Below are 8,758 nucleotides of genomic sequence, written 5' to 3' on the forward strand. Positions count from 1 at the left end.
ATAGTTATGGAGGAGTACTTCAATATAGATATGAAGAAGAAAAATTAGAAAACCATTGTAGATACTACTCAGGTACGTTTAATAAAATAGAAATAAAATGGAAAATAAATAAAAAAGAATTATGCTCATTATATAAATGTTTATTAGCATTTTAGCCATATATTGTATATAACAAGTTTATTGTACGAACAGATAATACACAGGTATGTTGGTGGCTAACAAAGAAAATATAAAATTCAGTTACAACAAAAGAGATTCGGAGACTAGTCTTGAATATATTAGATTTCACATTTACAATTGAAGTAATTAGTACTAACAACAATGTTATTGCAGATTACATATCAAGACAAAGCTACACAGCCTAATATAACAGAACTGGATACTCTAGAAAAGATATTCACCACCCTAACTACGCTTTCAATGAAAGTGGACAATATGGGTATTGAAATAGAAAAGCTAAAGACTAATGAAGTTAAACTGAAGTCTATAGCTACAAATCAGTTAACTCAGCAGTGCACAGAGCTATGTCGATCGGAAGACATTAAAATTGCAGAGATAGAAAGAGACGTTGGGACACGCCATAAAACCCATAAAAATATGTTATTTAAGAATAATCTAGTATATAGCAATCTAAAGTGATCATATTTTGTTATGTGCATGATTAAAAGAAATATTTTGAAAATAGCAATTTTATGAAAAATGAATAATTATTTATCTGATAAAATGGTAGATAAATTTAAAATACTCATTTTATATGTACTTTAGGATATAGAAATAGTAGACATAAGAAAAATCATATTGGAAAAAATATTTGATAGATATTTTATGACTAGAATTAATTATAAACCACACCTACGGAACTACTCTTATAAATACTTACATACCAAACCCACACACTAACTATGATAAATTATGTATATTTAGAATTTTGAAAAATAGATATAAAATATATACAATTTCTTAGTGAAAATATAGAAGAATTAATAAGATTAAAACAAACAACTAAGTAGTATTATAATAAAGTATTTAACCAATTTTAAATGATAGATAATCTTAAAATCTTAATCTTATATATACTTAAAGATATAGAAATTATAGATATTAAGAGAATAATATTAGAAAAAGTATTAGACTATGAAATTGAAACTATAAATTGGATAGAACAGTTATACTTGGATAATTACCCAGATGGATATTATTCAGATTAAGAAATGTTAGAATATATTAAAAAAACTAGAGAAAACAAAAATAATTTAAATGAAGAAATTAATTATAGAAACCGAATTAGAAAAATAATGGAAAATCTAAAAGAAAAATTAATATGGATAGAAGAAAACCTAGAAAATTTAGGAAAAAGTACATGTGATAGTTTATATAATTTAAAAATCTCGCTACGAGAAGAAAAACACTAGATAGTAAATAGCATTGAAAATCTAGAATTAGATATACATTACAGTACAATTAGGATAAATTATTATATAGAAATTTGTAACTCTGCAATTACTACAGGATAAAATGATAGACTATGAATATTCAAAATATTGGAGACAAAATAGGGGAGAAATAATATTATTAGAAAAACTTATGAAAGATAACCTAATTAGATATTTTGAAACAAAAGATATAGAATATTTAGAATACGTTCAAAATAATATAGAAGAATTACAAAAACTAAGGGAAAAGAATAAAGAATACTATAGTAAAGCATTTAACCTATTACCATATAATCACCTTCCAAGATATGAATATCAATAAAACTGACATAAATAAACTCAAACTAACATAAATAAACTCAAAATAAAAATATTTAGAGAAGTTAAGAAATATCCACGCACAAATAAAAATAGATCCATTCTACTCATAATAGATCTATTTTACGACACAAGTTATCCGCACCCCTACAATTGGAAATCATATCTAATTCTCATTACTTCTAACATTTTTGCACATGTTTTTTTTTTTTTCATTTAGGATCTCTATGTGAATAGACTTTGGAAGATTTGTTGCAATGTCAACTTGGAATTTAAGTCTAGCATAACTTCGACGAGTCTTGTTCATAGTTAACATGTCAACTTGCAATGGCTTTCCAACTTCAGGTGTCAATGAGAATACAGCCTTTTTGGCAAAGAAGTTGGGAAGCTAATTGGGAAAAGAGATCCATGCTAATGCCTAGGTCATTTCAACATTGACTTTAAATCAAGAATCATATATGAGAGTTTGGATTACATATGTATTTCCATCCATGACCTTCAAATAATATACACTCTTTGACATAATAGTCACAAAATCCTCATTGTTAGAACAACAAATTAAAACATTACTATCACAGAAAAGACTAACTTTACATTCACCTTTTAATTTGCATTTATTTGATATGATTTTTTGTAACTCGAGGGGCCCCCATGAGAAAATTAACCTATCGTAGCATAGGTTAAATCTTTATTTGATCCATCCGAAACACTCCTATTTCTATCCATTAATATATTGGATTATAGGATGTCACTGCCATACTACAGTAAATGGGCTAATGTAGTCAGCTGAAAATTTTTAGGGTTAAGTTCTTTTTGATTTGAAAAGGAAGTGGCGGGATGGTTTGAATGGCTTAAGGCCAGGAAATTCTAAGCAGAGAGGGACTGGTTAGCCATTAAATATGACTTGCTAGTGTCCTGAATAACTATGGCAGTCAAGGTTTTCACGAGAAAGAGAGGAGAGAGTGTTTTCCCTCTAAGGGATATTGAGGTAAACAATGCATTAAAAAGCGGACATCATGAGAGAAACACTTAGTTTGATAAAAAATGAGATATTGTATAAAATATCTATTAGCGAGGGATGCGCTGGTACTGTGGGTTAAGAAATACTGATTTCACAAGAAAATAAGACACTATAAAACACCTAAATTGAGCTTTGTACCGGTAAGGTTAATTGAGACTTGAGATTGAAATTATATTAAATATACAGGATGTCCCCACCCCTTAAGGGTCCTATCTTGAAGCATTAAGGCTTGAAATGTTTATATAAAAGTTCCACCATTATTGCATTGCATTGTATTTTCATCTTCTATGTTTTATGTTTGGTACCCTTGATGTGTAGTACTTATATATTTTGTGTGTAGTTATTTTTTTTAATCTTATATTATAGAATTTTTAGTGTAGACAATGTTAGTTAACGTTTAATAACTTTTTTATTTGTAGGTGATGTTCTTATACTATTTTTTACTTGTTTTATTTTATGCATTACTTAGTTGGCCTGCGATACCTACTGAGTATAATAAGACTATACTCACTCATACTTTTGTTACCTTTCGGTTCAGATCCAAGTATGAATGCTACCCGCAGTGTCTAATCATACAAAGAGAGACTAAATTGGAGATTTGGTGAATCTCCGTCTGAAGCCTTGCTCCAGTCTCTCTCTATCCTTATATGTTTAACATGAAATTTGGAGACAGAGTTAGACTTAACAGTTTCTAGTATTGTATTAGATGCTCTTTATATTTTTGATACCAGGTTTTTGGGACCGATATATTTCCTTGGATATTTCCGTTATTTGAGTATTATGGCCTGACTTTAATCTTTAAGTCTCTTATTTATTTAATTTCCTTCATATTTTGAATTTTTCTTCTATCGTGGGTTTTCAACTTACCTACTAAGGCTGGGTTGAGGTAGGTTCCATCAAGACCATAACTTTTGGGTAATTACAATTTGTAGTTGGTACAAAAATTAAATTGAAAATGGAGTAGGAAATCGGATCGTATCATATCCTATGAATGGTCGCATGATTCAATTCCCACTTTGGACATATGACACTCAACTTTTTGTTTCGATCCGATAGATAATAGTGATGGTATGTCAAATAGTTAACGACCCATTATTGGGAGTGTCACTTAAAATATACATTTTATATCTACTACCTCAATCTCACGGTTCATATGTCATGATACAAGGTTGGCCCTGGACATAATAGGCACTTAGAACTATTATGGACCTAAAGAAACTCTTAGTAGTCATCATAGTCATTAAATTAAAGTAGTGAAAGAAATATTTTCAAAATCATAATTTGAGTGTCTGCAATAATTAAACCATTATAAGGAAAGCTCATAATCAATTGAGAATACAAAAAACATCAAACAAACATGATATAGGACTATGAAGACTCTAAATATAAGATAATTGACAAAGGCGAGACAAGGCCTTAACAATACTATAAACTAAAATTTATGAAAGGAAAATCTAGAAAAGTCTAACTTTTGGAGAATAGAGGGCTCACCAAAGTTGAGACTACTACAAATGCTCCTACCGCTACACAAAACCATGGGAATATGACTTGGAACCTACATCATAAAAATATGTAGTATCTGAGAAAGGGGATGGAAAGGTGAATCGATACTTAAGATGAAATATATGTTATGCCTATAGGATCCTATTACCCTAGGTTACGATAAAGTTAGAAATAGTTGAGGCTAGGATTACTACTTGACACAGTGGATTTTTATGGTTTCTCAGATTATAGTATTATAGTTATTCCGTTTGTATATGATTGGGCCTAGGGCCATGATATGATATTAGGGGACTCTGGGTGGGTGATTTATTCATAGAAATGATATACTCGTAGATTATAGATGTTTAGACCCTCATAATAGTGTAGTTTAAATACTGGTGATGGTATACATAAGTTTGTATCATTCATAATCACTTAATGGTAGCTCCAACTAAAAACATAGTTTTACTATTGTTTGCCTAAAAAGGGGATTTATTCCCATTTTTGACTTTAAAAATAGTTTATTTCATAATGGGAATCATACAACCTTAATGGATGACTTATGTGCTTTTGAAATGAAAAAAAATGGATTTACTAAGGCTATTTACTTCAACCGAGAGAGAGATTCTGACCCTTTCTATTCTTTGATACTGATTTAGTCCGAAAGTTGATCTCAAGTAACAAATTTATAGACTTATACTTTTTTATCCATGGTTTAAATCTGTGAATTTATTTTATATACATCTCTCTGTTACTGGACAGAGTAGATTGATGATGATGTTGATTGAAAATCATGGATTATGACTGTGTTAGTGAATATGTTATATAACCCAAATCAGGGTATTGTAATAATGGACATTCTAAGTCCAACCAGGACCGGGGACCATTCTCGTTACCCAAACTAACCGCCAAATGCATACCCTGAGTTGGACAAATTCAGAACATATAACAAGATATGTAACAATATGGACTCTGGATAGGTCCATAACCGTGACCAACTTAAGCGAGTCCAACCATCCAATACCCAACTAGTAACCAATTCCAAAACCAAACAATAACCAAGTATGAGTCTATAACATAAAAGGATGGAACAATCATAAATACAGTCCAACAGTATCAACCACAACACCAATGCCAATACTAAGGTTAACATCAATTTCGACACCGCCCATTCCAACCCATAGTAGTTCCGCAAAGCCTCTAACCTAAAGTAAAATAATATCTAGTTGGGACATGCCCCCAACCACATCAAAAATCAATGTTAATGAAATAACCAAAGAATATAAAATCATCTATGACATGAAATGGAGCCTTCTGGAATTTGGAAGCTCACCACTTTAATCCAACAGTTGATCCCTAGTCTGATCACTAAGCTGGAGTAGTAGAAAGACCGGTTCCTGTATCACGTGGGTATACAACCACCCGAAGAAGGGTTATCGGTAAACGGTAGTATGCACTTAGGTTAAAGATAAAATAATGACAACCTTTAAGACCAAGTAAATCAACCATATGCATTAAAAACCATACATATATATATATAACCATGATGGGAAAGGGAAATAGGTTTAGCATGCCATTAAAATTATTAACCTAGGTATGTGTAGCTTAACCATCCTAAAACCACCCACAAGCAATATCGGTCCAGTATAGCCGCATGAACCGAAGATACCATAGGAGTAGGGGATTCTCGTGTACCCTTCGTTCTCCATGATACATATGTACAAGTGTACTTAGGGGTTTCACGTTTATCCTGTAAGTATCATATATGATCATCATGACCAATCCTCATGTCAGTAAATATAAATTTCCAGTGTCCGTCCATTGGACTCACACCTTCATGGTTAGCTATCACACCTCACCATTACTGCCCAATTAAAATCATTACCACACAACCATACCACCATTTAATTTATTATTAAACAAGGCTATAAGTAGTGGTATCATCATACCGACTATAGCTTGCAAGCAATGTCCTTATCCATCCTCTTTAAGAAGAAGGGATTCCCATGTATCCATAGATTACTTTATTAAGTTGACTTAGGAGAATCCCATATACCCCACAAGTAAATCATTATCAAGTTTGCTTGGGGGATTCCCTTGTACCCCATAAGGCTTTCAATTAGATCAACCATAACCACCAAAATATTACCATTAAATCATTTAAATAATTTATAATATTTAGGGATCTATTACCAAGTTATACTATGCAATAGTTCATTGAAACTCAGACAATTTAACAATAAACATTATCATAGGCATTTTATCAAACATGTTGAGGGCATAGTATTTCCAAAGCCAAAACCAAGAACCAATTAACCATTCCCATGCAACAACATGTTCAAAACACCATAATAATATGAAAACCATAAGTAACTGACATGGGAAAGCCATAACCAACCATTATAACCAAAACCTCCAACATATATTTGAGAACCCTAAACCATACAACATTTATGGGATGAGATTTTTTTATAAAACATGCCTTTACTTGAACTAAAAATGAGGAAGAAGTAACATGCATTAGATTGAGAAGAAAATGATAAAAAATCACCCCTATGAGCCTCAATTGACCACATTAAAGGAAACCCTAGCTTTTGCTTAACCCAAGAGCCTTGAGAGAAGTTAAAAGAGTTTAGAGTGTTTGATTGATTGCGAATAGGTTAACGAAGAGCCAAAATGGTGTTTTAAATCATCGGTCCCAAGGAATTATAAGGGGAATTGTCCAGAATACTCCCAACTTAAACTGTATTAACTTACTGAAGGAGGGTAGGACCCTATATCCATACCCTGGGGTACGAGTGGTACCCCTCATTCGTACCCCAAGAAGAATCTTAACCCCCAAACTAACAAACCTATGACTCAAAAGTCACACTCGTAGCCAATCATATGATTAGTACCCATAAACCATACCTTAGGTCGAATAGAGTTACCTAGGTTAGGACAAGGAGATCGTACTTATTGCATCATATGGCTCGCACGCATTATATGAACCTTATCTAAAAGTCGTACCTTAAATAGTAGACAACCCAACCACACTGATCAACATAAGAGTGATTACCCCTAAATTGTACCCCAACATACAACTAGTACCCCTAGCCGTATGATGTCCAAAGAGTTCAAAACTTATGAAATTTCTAATGACCAAAACCCAGGGTGTTTTAATCTTCCCCACTAGGATCATTCATACCCGAATAACAAAAAAGGTAGTACAAACATGAATTATACCCCAACATAACCATTCAAACCTTTAACTAAGTTAAAAAATAAAGTTGCAAGGAAATCAATCTTCCTTTAACCATGTTAGAAAATAAAGACGTGATTAAGAACACATACCTTCTGCATGAATATCCAGAGCAGAAAAGTAATGCGGATACTTAGACTTTTTGTCCTCTTTCGCTTCCCATGTAGCTTATTCCACTTTATGGTTCATCCACAAAACCTTAAACGAAGCTACATCCTTTGTCCGCAACAAACTAACTTGCCGATCCAAGATTACAATTGGGATCTCTTCATAAGATAGAGAATCCAAGATACCAAATTCTTCCAAAGGAACAATCGATGAAGATCACCTATATAATTTTTAAATATAGATATATGAAATACGGGATAAATGGTGCTCAAACTAGAAGCCAACTCTAATTCATATGCCAGATTACCAACTCTCCTCAAAACCACATTACAACCAACATACCATGGACTGAGTTTCTCCTTTTCCCAAACTGCATAACTCCCTTCATGGGAGACATCTTTAGAAAAACCCTATCCCCAACCTCAAACTCTAAGTCCCTATGCCTTACATCCGTATAGGACTTTTGGCAACTTTGGGCAGCCTTAAGCTTATCCCAAATCCCCTTCACCTTCTTCATAGGCCGATAAACCAAATCAAGGCAAAAAATATCCGTCTCAGCAAGCTCAAACTACCTAATAATAGATATACATCTCTTATTATACAATACCTTAAAAGGAGCAATCCCAATGCTAGAATGGTAACTCTTGTTGTAAAAAAAACTCTAAAAGAGGTAGATGCTCAACCTAATTAACATCATAATCAATCACATATACGTGAAGCATATCCTTTAATGTCTGAATAGTTCTTTCTGCTTGCCCATCCATCTGCAGGTGGAAATCAATACTCAGATTAACTTTAGTACCTAAGCCCTTCCAAAATAACCACTAAAAGTGGAGATGAAAACTAAATACTACGATAAAAAATAATCAAAATAGTTACCCCATGCAGCTTCACACCCTCATGAAGATACAACCTCGCATAATCCTCATCTAAAAAATTAGTCCAACCTGGTAAGAAATGACCCAACTTTCTCTTCCTATTACTGATGACCTAAACTAAATCAACTTAATTCCGAGATCGAGGAAGATCGATAACAAAATTCATATTGATCACTTTCTTTTTCTATTCAGGCAATTCAATATCCTAATACAAACCTCCAGGCCCCACGTGCTCAACTTTTACTTGTTCACACACCATGTATTTGGCCACAAAATC

This window comes from Capsicum annuum, chromosome 12 (genome assembly GCF_002878395.1).
Source record: "Capsicum annuum cultivar UCD-10X-F1 chromosome 12, UCD10Xv1.1, whole genome shotgun sequence".
NCBI lineage: Eukaryota > Viridiplantae > Streptophyta > Magnoliopsida > Solanales > Solanaceae > Capsicum > Capsicum annuum.